We start from the raw sequence: 12,191 nt of genomic DNA, 5'->3' as shown, positions 1-12,191 counted from the left end.
CCCCCCAAACCCCGGGGTGCCCCCAAACCCCCTCTGGGTCCCCCCCAAACCCCGGGGTGCCTCCCCAAACCCCAGGGTACCCCAAAACCCCTCGGTCCCCCCCAAACCCCCTCTGGGTTCCCCCCCAAACCCCTGAGTCCCCCCCAAACCCCGGGGTGCCCCCCCAAACCCCGGGGTCCCCCAAAACCCCCTGGGTCCCCCCAAACCCCCTGGGTGCCCCCCCCAAATTCCTGGGTCCCCTCCAAAACTTGGGTACTCCCCAGATACCTGGCTGCCCCCCAAAAACCCCTGGCTGCTCCCCAAAACTCCTGGGTCCCCCCCAAACCCCTGGCTGCCCCCCAAACCCCCTGCGTACCCCAAAACCCCTGGGTCCGCGCCCAAACTCCTGGGTGCCCCCCCCAACCCCCAAACCCCTGGGTCCCCCCCAAACCCCTGGGGTCCCCCCCAAACCCCCTGGTCCCCCCAAACACCCTGGGTCCCCCCCAACCCCTGGGGTCCCCCCAAACCCCCTCTGGGTCCCCCCAGACCCCTGGGTCCCCCCAAACCCCGGGGTGCCCCCCCAAACCTCCTCTGGGTCCCCCCAAACCCCCTGGGCACCCCAAAACCCCTGGGTCCGTGCCCAAATTCCTGGGTGCCCCCCCAAACCCCCTGGGTCCCCCCAAACCCCCTCTGGGTCCCCCCAAATTCCTGGGTGCCCCCCCAAACCCCGGGGTCCCCCCAAACCCCCGGGTCCCCCCCAAACCCCCTGGTCACCCCAAACCCCCTGGGTACCCCAAAACCTCTGGGTCCCCCCAAACCCCCTGGGTACCCCAAAACCCCTGGGTCCGCGCCCAAATTCCTGGGTGCCCCCCCCCAACCCCAAAACCCCTGGGTCCCCCCCAAACCCCTCGGGTCCCCCCCAAACCCCCGGGTGCCCCCCCCAAACCCCTTGGTCCCCCCCAAACCCCTGAGTCCCCCCCAAACCCCCTGGGTGCCCCCCCAAACCCCCTGGGTACCCCAAAACCCCTGGGTCCCCCCAAACCCCCTGGTCCCCCCAAACCCCCTCTGGGTCCCCCCCGACCCCTGGGCCCCCCCAAACCCCGGGGTGACCCCCAAATGCCCCCCCAAACCCCTGGGTGCCCCCCCAAACCCCGGGTCCCCCCAAACCCCGTCTGGGTCCCCCCCGACCCCTGGGCCCCCCCAAACCCCCCGGGTCCCCCCAAACCCCGGGGTGCCCCCCCAAATGCCCCCCCAAACCCCCCCCCCAGCGTTACCAGGCAGCGCAGTTGCCCCGCTGGGTGCTCGCGGCGGGACTGAGCGCGAGACCGAGCACCCATGGGTGCTGCCACCCTGGGGCGCCTCGTCACAACCTGGCCGCGCGCCAGCGTCCCCCGGGGACGGAGCGGGGGGGGGGGGGGGGGGTGACACACGACACCCCCAAATCCGGGACAACCCAGAGAGGGACCCGGGGGGGGGTTTGGGGGGATCTGGGGGGGTCTGGGGGGGGCCCCGGGGGGTTTGGGGGGACCCAGGGGTTTGGGGGGACCCAGAGGGGGTTTGGGGGGGCCCAGGGGTTTGGGGGGACCCGGGGAGGTTTGGGGGGACCCAGAGGGAGTTTGGGGGGGACTCAGGGGCTTGGGGGGGGGCTGCAGGGGTTTGGGGGGACCCGGGGGTTTGGGGGGGCACCCAGGGGTTTGGGGGGTACCCAGAGGGGGTTTGGGGGGGACCAGGGGGTTTGGGGGGGCACCCAGGGGTTTGGGGGGGGACCCAGAGGGGGTTTGGGGGGACCCAGGGATCTGGGGGGGGACCCAGGGGGTTTGGGGGGGCTGCAGGGGGTTTGGGGGGGCACCCAGGGGGTTTGGGGGGTACCCGGGGGGTTTGGGGGGGCTGCAGGGGGTTTGGGGGGGCACCCAGGGGGTTTGGGGGGACCCAGAGGGGGTTTGGGGGGGGCTGCAGGGGGTTTGGGGGGGCACCCAGGGGTTTGGGGGGGCACCCAGGGGTTTGGGGGGACCCAGGGGGTTTGGGGGGACCCAGAGGGGGTTTGGGGGGGGCTGCAGGGGGTTTGGGGGGGCACCCAGGGGTTTGGGGGGACCCAGGGGGTTTGGGGGGACCCAGAGGGGGTTTGGGGGGGCACCCAGGGGTTTGGGGGGACCCGGGGAGGTTTGGGGGGACCCAGAGGGAGTTTGGGGGGGACTCAGGGGCTTGGGGGGGGCTGCAGGGGTTTGGGGGGACCCGGGGGGTTTGGGGGGGGCTGCAGGGGGTTTGGGGGGGCACCCAGGGGTTTGGGGGGACCCGGGGAGGTTTGGGGGGACCCAGAGGGAGTTTGGGGGGGACTCAGGGGCTTGGGGGGGGCTGCAGGGGTTTGGGGGGACCCGGGGGTTTGGGGGTACCCAGAGGGGGTTTGGGGGGATCTGGGGGGGGTTTGGGGGGGCACCCAGGGGGTTTGGGGGGACCCGGGGGGTTGGGGGGGGCTGCAGGGGGTTTGGGGGGACCCAGGGGTCTAGGGGGGATCTGGGAGGTTTGGGGGCACCAGGGGAGGTTTGGGGTGGCACCCAGGGGGTTTGGGGGGGCTCCAGGGGGTTTGGGGGGGACCCAGAGGGGGTTTGGGGGGACCCAGGGATCTGGGGGGGGACCCAGGGGGTTTGGGGGTACCCGGGGGGTTTGGGGAGACCCAGGGGTCTGGGGGTGGGACCCAGGGGGGGTTTGGGGGGGGCTGCAGGGGGTTTGGGGGGACCCAGAGGGGGTTTGGGGGGACCCAGGGGGTTTGGGGGGGTTTCAGGTGTTTTGGGGGGACCCAGGGGTCTAGGGGGGATCTGGGGGGGTTTGGGGGGGACCCGGGGGGTTTGGGGGGACCCGGGGAGGTTTGGGGGGACCCAGGGGTCTGGGGGGACGCAGAGGGGGTTTGGGGGGACCCAGGTGGTTTGGGGGGGCTTCAGGGGGTTTGGGGGGACCCGGGGGGGGTTTGGGGGGATCCAGGGGGTTTGGGGGGGCTTCAGGGGGTTTGGGGGGACCCGGGGGGGGTTTGGGGGGATCCAGGGGGTTTGGGGGGGCTCCAGGGGGTTTTGGGGTACCCGGGGGTCTAGTGGGGACCCGGGGGTTTGGGGGGGACCCGGGGAGGTTTGGGGGGGACCCAGGGGTCTAGGGGTGGCACCCAGGGGGTTTGGGGGGGCTCCAGGGGGTTTGGGGGGGACCCAGAGGGGGTTTGGGGGGACCCAGGGGGTTTGGGGGGGCTTCAGGTGTTTTGGGGGGGTCTAGGGGGGATCTGGGAGGTTTGGGGGGACCCGGGGAGGTTTGGGGGGACCCAGGGGTTTGGGGGTGAGACCCAGGGGGGGTTTGGGGGGGGCTCCAGGTGGTTTGGGGGGACCCAGAGGGGGTTTGGGGGGACCCGGGGGTTTGGGGAGACCCAGAGGGGGTTTGGGGGGGGCTGCAGGGGGTTTGGGGGGACCCAGGGGGTCTGGGGGGAACACAGGGGGTTTTGGGGGGGACTCGAGGGGTTTGGGGGGGGCTCCAGGGGGTTTGGGGGGAGCCGGCGAGGTTTGGGGGGACCCGGGGGGCTTAGGGGGACCTGGAGGATTTGGGGGAGCTCCAGGGGGTTTGGGGGGGTCCCAGAGGGGGTTTGGGGAGACCCAGGGAGTTTTGGGGGACCCGGGGGCGTTTGGGGGGACCCAGGGGTGTGGGGGGGACCCAGAGGGGGTTTGGGGGGACTCCAGGGGGTTTGGGGGGACCCAGGGGATTTGGGGGGGTTCAGGTGGTTTGGGGGGACCCAGAGGGGGTTTGGGGGGACTCCAGGGGGTTTGGGGGGACCCAGGGGATTTGGGGGGGGCTGCAGAGGGTTTGGGGGGACCCGGGGGGGGTTTGGGGGGGACCCAGGGGTCTGGGGGGACCCAGAGGGGGTTTGGGGGGACCCAGGGGCCTAGGGAGGATCCAGGGGGTTTGGGGGGGCTCCAGGGGGTTTTGGGGTACCCGGGGGTCTAGTGGGAACCCGGGGGGCTTGGGGGGACCCAGAGGGGGTTTGGGGGGGGGCTCCAGGGGGTTTCGGGGGACCCGGGGGAGTTTGGGGGGGACCCAAGCATCCGGGTGGGGGGGACACCCCAGCTATGTCGGACAAATTGCATTTGCACCCAGAGAGGATTTTTTTCTCCCCATTTTTTGCCTTTGCAGCGAGTTAAATCATTGCACCGGTTGCATTTGCACCCAGAGAGGATTATTTCAAACAAACCCCACCAAAACCTGCCCAGATCCGGGTTCCTTTTGGGTAGAAAAAAGAAGAAAGATTAAAAAAAAAAAAAGAATAAATAATAATAGAAGACTTTGCTTTGCATAAGTTAAGCAGCCTCCGGATTGCGCAAAGTCGGGAGGGGATTAAACCCCCGGGGAAATCTTTCGCTCCGTGCGAAGGTTTGCTTTTTGCACGGGGAGGAAAAAAAAAAACCCAAAAAAACCCCCAAAAACCCCCAAAATCACCCCCTGAGTATTTGCACCCTGCGGCTTTTCCTTCCCCTCCCAGCCGTGCCCGAAAAAAATCGCATCCTCCGGCCGGGATTTTTGCCAAAAAAACCCAAAAAAACCCCCCAAAAAATTTTCAAAAATTAATCAAAAGCTCGCATTCCATCGTTTTGTTTTTTTTTTCCTGCGCCATCCCGCCTCGCTTTTGCTCGCCACCGCGGCCTGGCTCCGGTTGCAAAACCCCAAGCGGGAATCCCGCCAGCTCCTGACGGATTGCCGGGAAATTTGGGCCTCCCGCTGCCAAAAGCGGTTGCTCCCAACCTCCCTCCCGCGCCTTCGCTTTTGTTTCGTTCTTTTTTTTTTTTTTTTCCTTATTATTTATTAGTTTATTTAAATTTTTTTTTTTTTTTTGGCCAATGCTTTTTCTTTTCTTTTTTTTTTTTTTTTGTCTTTTTTTTTTGTGTGTTTGTTTTTGCAATTAGCCCAGCCCACACCTGGCGGGGCAGGACACCAGAAATTCGATATTTTTTGCTAAACAAAGAGCTAAAAAAAGGGAGAGCAGGGGTTCCGCCGCTTCCTCCCCCCCACCCCCCACCCTGCACCCCACACCCCCCCACCCATGCACCCACCCACCCACCCCCGCCTCCCGGTTTTGGCGGCATCGGGGCAGGCAAAGTCGGGACCGCGGGGATTTCGGTAGCCGCCGTGAGGGGGTTTTTTTTTTTTGGGTTGCGGGGTGAGTGGTTTGGGGGTGCAAAAGGGGAAAAAGGGGGGAGGGGGAGGAGGGGGAGGGGGAGGGGGGGAGGGGGAGGGGGGGGGAGGGGGTTGTGACGAGAGGCCCGGCTGGGGTTTGCAAGGTGCATGGCTGCGGGTTGGGTGGCCTCTCGCTGCGGGTTGCAACGCCTGTTGCTTTAGATTGCAATGCCTCTCGCCGTGGGTTGCGATGCCCCTCGTTGCGGGTTGCGATGCCCCTCGCCGTGGTTTGCGATGCCCCTCGTCATGGTTTGCAATGCCCCTCACCGTGGGTTGCAATGCCCCTCGCTGCAGATTGCAATGCCCCTCGCTGCGGGTTGCAATGCCTCTCACTGCGGGTTGCAATGCCCCTCGTCGTGGGTTGCAATGCCTCTTGTTGCGGATTGCAACGCCCCTTGCTGCAGGTTGCAATGCCCCTCATTGCGGGTTGCGAAACCTCTTGCTGCAGGTTGCAATGCCCCTTGGTGTGGGTTGCAATGCCTCTTGCTTTAGATTGCAATGCCCCTTGTTGCAGGTTGCAATGCCCCTCATTGCGGGTTACGATGCCTCTTGCTGCAGGTTGCAATGCCCCTCGTTGCAGATCGCGAGGCCTCTCGCTGCAGGTTGCAATGCCCCTCGTTGCAGGTTGCGATGCCCCTTGTTGCGGGTTGCAATACCCCTCGCCGTGGGTTGTGATGCCCCTCACTGCAGATTGCAACGCCCCTCGCTGCAGGTTGCAATGCCCCTCACTGTGGGTTGCAATGCCTGTTGCTTTAGATTGCAACGCCCCTTGTTGCAGGTTGCAATGCCCCTCGCTGCAGGTTGCAATGCCCCTCGTCGTGGGTTGCAATGCCCCTCACTGTGGGTTGCAATGCCCCTCGTCGTGGGTTGCAATGCCCCTCACTGTGGGTTGCAATGCCTGTTGCTTTATATTGCAACGCCCCTCGCTGCAGGTTGCAATGCCCCTCGCCGTGGGTTGCAACGCCCCTCGTTGCAGATCGCGAGGCCTCTCGCTGCAGATTGCAACGCCCCTCGCTGCGGGTTGCAATGCCCCTTGTTGCAGGTTGCAATGCCCCTCATTGCGGGTTGCGAAACCTCTTGCTGCAGGTTGCAATGCCCCTTGGTGTGGGTTGCAGTGCCCCTTGTTGTGGGTTGCAATGCCTGTTGCTTTAGATTGCAACGCCCCTTGTTGCAGGTTGCAACGCCCCTTGGTGTGGGTTGCGATACCTCTTGCTGCAGGTTCCAATGCCCCTCATCATGGTTTGCAATGCCCCTCGCTGCGGGTTGCAATGCCCCCTGTTGCAGGTTGCAATGCCTGTCACTGCAGGTTGCAATGCCCCTCGCCGTGGGTTGCAACGCCCCTCGTTGCAGATTGCGAGGCCTCTCGCTGCAGATTGCAACGCCCCTTGTTGCGGGTTGCAATGCCCCTCGCTGCGGGTTGCGAAACCTCTTGCTGCAGGTTGCAATGCCCCTTGGTGTGGGTTGCAATGCCCCTCGCTGCGGGTTGCAATGCCCCTTGTTGTGGGTTGTGAAACCTCTCGCTGCAGGTTGCAATGCCCCTCGTCGTGGGTTGCAATGCCCCTCACTGTGGGTTGCAATGCCTGTTGCTTTAGATTGCAACGCCCCTTGTTGCAGGTTGCAATGCCTCTCACTGCAGGTTGCAATGCCCCTCACCGTGGCTTGCAACGCCCCTCGTTGCAGATCGCGAGGCCTCTCGCTGCAGATTGCAATGCCCCTCGCTGCGGGTTGCAACGCCCCTTGGTGTGGGTTGCGATACCTCTTGCTGCAGGTTCCAATGCCCCTCGTCATGGTTTGCAATGCCCCTCACTGCAGGTTGCAATGCCCCTCGTCGTGGGTTGCAACGCCTGTTGCTTTAGATTGCAATGCCCCTCGCCGTGGGTTGCAACGCCCCTCGTTGCAGATCACGAGACCTCTCGCTGCAGGTTGCAACGCCCCTTGGTGTGGTTTGCAATGCCCCTCGCTGCGGGTTGCAATGCCTCTCACTGCGGGTTGCAATGCCCCTCACTGCGGGTTGCAATGCCTCTTGTTGCGGATTGCAATGCCCCTCGCTGCAGGTTGCAATGCCCCTCGTTGCGGGTTACGATGCCTCTTGCTGCAGGTTGCGATGCCCCTCGCCGTGGGTTGCGATGCCCCTCGTCATGGTTTGCAACGCCTCTCACTGCGGGTTGCAATGCCCCTCGTCGTGGGTTGCGATGCCTCTTGCTGCAGATTGCAACGCCCCTCGTTGCAGGTTGCAACGCCTCTTGCTGTGGTTTGCAACGCCCCTCGTTGCGGGTTGCAACGCCTGTGTCTTTAGTTCGCAGGGCCCCTCGCCGTGGGTTGCGATGCCCCTTGCCAGGGGTTGCAACACGTCTCACTGTGGATTGCAATGCCCCTCGTCGTGGGTTGCAACGCCCTTTGTTGCGGGTTGCAAAGCCCCTCGTTGTGGGTTGCAATCCCTGTGTCTTTAGTTTGCAACACCCCTCGTTGCAGGTTGCAACGCCCTTTGTTGTGGTTTGCAAAGCCCCTCGTTGCGGGTTGCAATCCTTGTGTCTTTAGTTTGCGGTGCCCCTCGCCGTGGTTTGCAATGCCCTTTGTTGTGGGTTGCAACGCCTGTGTCTTTAGCTTGCAAAGCCCCTCATTGCAGGTTGCAACGCCCTTTGTTGTGGGTTGCAATGCCCCTCACTGTGGGTTGCAATGCCTGTTGCTTTAGTTTGCAATGCCCCTTGCCATGGTTTGCAACGCCCTTTGTTGTGGGTTGCAATCCCTGTGTCTTTAGCTTGCAAAGCCCCTCGCTGTGGGTTGCAACACCCTTTGCTGTGGGTTGCAATGCCTGTGTCTTTAGTTTGCAACGCCCCTTGCCGTGGTTTGCGATGCCCCTTGTCGAGGGTTGCAATCCCTGTGTCTTTAGTTTGCAACGCCCCTCGTTGCAGGTTGCAAAGCCCCTCGTTGCGGGTTGCAATCCCTGTGTCTTTAGTTTGCGGTGCCCCTCGCCGCGGGTTGCAACGCCTGCTGCTTTGGATTGCAACGGGCCTTTCTGTGCTTCGCAACGCCCGCTGCTTTAGATTGCAATGCCCCTCGCCGTGGGTTGCAACTGGCCTCGATCCGGAGGGCAGCGACGCTGGTTTTGCACGCAGTGCACGTTGCTTTGCGTCGCAATACACCTCTGGATTGCAAAGCCTATTGCTCTGGGTTGCAGTGCGCCTCGCTGCGGGTTGCAACGCACCACACTGCAGGGTGCAACGCACCACGCTGCGGGTTGCAATGCACTTCGTTTTGGTTTGCAATGCACCACACTTGTTGCAATGCACGTCGCTTGTTGTTGCGACGCATCACGCTTGTCGTTGCAACACACCACGCTGTGGGTTGCGACGCACCACGCTCTTTGTTGCAACGCACCTTTTTGTTTGCAACGCGCCACGCTTTGGGTTGCAACGCACCACGCTTTGGGTTGCAACACATCACGCTTGCCGTTGCAATGCCCCACGCTTGTTGTTGCAACGCACCACACTTCAGTTTGCAATGCACGTCATTTTGGTTTGCAATGCACCACGCTTGTCGTTGCAACGCACCTTTTTGGTTGCAACGCACCACGCTGCTCGTTGCAACGCATCACGCTTGTCGTTGCAACGCACCACACTTGTTGCAACGCACGTCGCTTGTCGTTGCAACGCATCATGCTTGTCGTTGCAACGCACCACGCTGTGGGTTGTGACGCACCACCCTCTTTGTTGCAACGCACCTTTTTGGTTGCAACGCGCCACGCTTTGGGTTGCAACACATCACGCTTGTTGTTGCAACGCACCACACTTCAGTTTGCAATGCACGTCATTTTGGTTTGCAATGCACCACGCTTGTCGTTGCAACACACCTTTTTGGTTGCAACGCACCACACTTTGGTTTGCAACGCACCACACTTGTTGTCGCAACGCACCACGCTGTGGGTTGCAACGCACCACGTTCTTTGTTGCAACGCGCCTTTTTGGTTGCAACGCGCCACGCTTTGGTTTGCAACACATCACGCTTGCCGTTGCAATGCCCCACGCTTGTTGTTGCAACGCATCACACTTCCGTTTGCAATGCACGTCATTTTGGTTTGCAACGCACCCCGCTTGCTGTTGCAACGCACCTTTTTGGTTGCAACGCACCACCCTGCTCGTTGCAACGCCCCACGCTTCGGTTTGCAACGCACCACACTTGTTGCAATGCACGTCGCTTGTCGTTGCAACGCACCACGCTGTGGGTTGAAATGCACCACGCTCTTTGTTGCAACGCATCACGCTTGTCATTGCAACGCACCACACTGTGGGTTGCAACGCCCCACGTTCTTTGTTGCAACGCGCCTTTTTGGTTGCAACGCACCACGCTGCTCGTTGCAACGCACCACGCTTTGGTTTGCAACGCACCACGCTTGTCGTTGCAACGCACCACGCTCTTTGTTACAACGCACCTTTTTGGTTGCAACGCACCACGCTTTGGTTTGCAACGCATCACGCTTGTTGTTGCAACGCACCACACTTCAGTGTGCAATGCACGTCGTTTTGGTTTGCAACGCACCCCGCTTGTCGTTGCAACGCCCCACGCTTCGGTTTGCAATGCACCACACTTGTTGCAATTCACGTCACTTCTTGTTGCAACGCATCACGCTTGTCGTTGCAACGCACCTTTTTGGTTGCAACGCACCACGCTGCTCGTTGCAACGCATCACGCTTGTCATTGCAACGCACCACACTTGTTGCAATGCACGTCGCTTGTCGTTGCGACGCATCACGCTGTGGGTTGCGACGCACCACGCTCTTTGTTGCAACGCGCCTTTTTGGTTGCAACGCGCCACGCTGCTCGTTGCAACGCATCACGCTTGTCGTTGCAACACACCACACTTGTTGCAATGCACGTCGTTTGTCGTTGCAACGCACCACGCTGTGGGTTGCAACGCACCACCCTCTTTGTTGCAACGCGCCTTTTTGGTTGCAACGCGCCACGCTTGTCATTGCAACGCACCTTTTTGGTTGCAACGCGCCACGCTTTGGTTTGCAATGCACCACACTTGTTGCAACGCACGTCGCTTGTTGTTGCAACGCATCACGCTTGTCGTTGCAACGCACCACGCTGTGGGTTGCGACGCACCACCCTCTTTGTTGCAACGCGCCTTTTTGGTTGCAACGCACCACGCTTTGGGTTGCAACGCACCACGCTTGTCGTTGCAACGCACCACGCTCTTTGTTGCAACGCGCCACGCTGCTCGTTGCAACGCACCACACTTCGGGTTGCAACGCACCACGCTTGTCGTTGCAACGCACTTTTTTGGTTGCAACACCCCCCGCTTTTTGCTGCAACCGCCCCCCCGTTGCAGGTTGCGACGAGCCTTCCCTTGAACTTCAACCACCCCTGGATGACCTTGAACCCATCGGGCAGCCGCTTGCAAAAATCCCCCCATCGCCCCCCCCCCCCCCGTAATAAAATTGCAGACGATTTCTTTCCCGTGCATTTTTTTGGGGCGATAAACCGCGATTCCTGCGCTCGCCCTGGGTCCGATCCCCCCTCCTTTTTTTTTTTTCCACGCACCCCGTTATATTTTTGCCGTTGCACGACCCAGCTTGGAAAAGACCGATCTGGGATCGCCTCCACCTATTTTTTGGGGGAAAAAAAAGGGCAATTTTTTCACCTCTGGGAATTAATTCCCCAAGAAAACGGCTTTTCCCGGTTTCTGAGCAACATCAAGAAAAAAACGAAATTATTTTTTTTTTTTCCCCAAGAAAAAATCCTCCGACTTTAACCCCTCGCAAATATTTGGCCTCGAAAAGCGCAAATGAAATCCTTTGCCTGGGGCGAGGGTCCAAAGAAAAATAAATAAAAAAAAAATAATAATAAATTAAAAAAAAAAAATATCAAGAGTGATTCATTCCCTTTCGTTCGCCCCGGATTTTGTGCGATTTCTGGTGAATTTGGTGTTCTGGGGAAAATCGTCGGTGTTGGATGTTTCCCTGGTGAGAGGCCAAAATGAAGTGATTTATAATAGGTTTTTTTTTTTTAATCAGTTTTTTGGGGGGGTTTGTTAGAATTTCTCGATATGGTGGGGGTTTCTTGAATGGCTTTTGCTTGAATTGCCTGTTTTGTGCTTTTTTCTGCTTTAATTGCTTGGTTTTTTGCTTTAATCGCCTGTTTTTTGCTTTAATTGCTTTTGGTTTTTTGCTTTAATTGCCTTTTTTTTGCTTTAATTGCTTTTTTTTGCTTTAATTGCTTTTGGTTTTGCTTTAATCACTTTTGTTTTTTGCTTTAATTCCCTTTTTTTGCTTTAATTGCTTGGTTTTTTGCGTTAATTGCTTTTGTTTTTTGCTTTAATTGCCTTTTTTTGCTTTAATTGCCTGTTTTTTGCTTTAATTGCTTTTGGTTTTGCTTTAATCACTTTTGGTTTTTGCTTTAATTGCCTTTTTTTGCTTTAATTGCTTGTTTTTTGCTTTACTTGCCTTTTTTTGCTTTAATTGCTTTTGTTTTTTGCTTTAATTGCCTTTTTTGCTTTAATTGCTTTTGTTTTTTGCTTTAATTGCCTTTTTTTGCTTTAATTGCTTTTTTTTGCTTTAATTGCTTGGTTTTTGCTTTAATTGCTTTTGTTTTTTGCTTTACTTGCTTTTGTTTTTTTGCTTTAATTGCTTTGTTTTGCTTTAATTGCTTTTGTTTTTTTGCTTGAATTGCTTTTCGGTTTTTGCTTTAATTGCTTCGGGTTTTGGCTTTAATCGCTTTTGGCTTTTTGCTTTATTTGCTTTGGGTTTTGGCTTGAATTTCTTTGGGGTTTTGCTTTAATTGCTCTGAGATTTGCTTTAATTGCTTTGGCTTTTGGCTTTAATTGCTCTGGGATTTCCTTTAATTGCTCTGGGATTTGCTAGAATTCCTTTGGGATAACTCAGAAATAATTTTTTATATTTTTTTTTTCCGTCTTCCCTTTGGGATTTAGTAGAAACGCTTCGAGATAATTTCAAAGCATTTCGGTGGGTTTTCTAATTCAGTCGAGATAGCATAAATACTCCGAGGGTTTT

Source organism: Balearica regulorum, chromosome 31 (assembly GCF_011004875.1).
Source record: "Balearica regulorum gibbericeps isolate bBalReg1 chromosome 31, bBalReg1.pri, whole genome shotgun sequence".
NCBI lineage: Eukaryota > Metazoa > Chordata > Aves > Gruiformes > Gruidae > Balearica > Balearica regulorum.
This window is presented reverse-complemented; position numbering follows the sequence as displayed.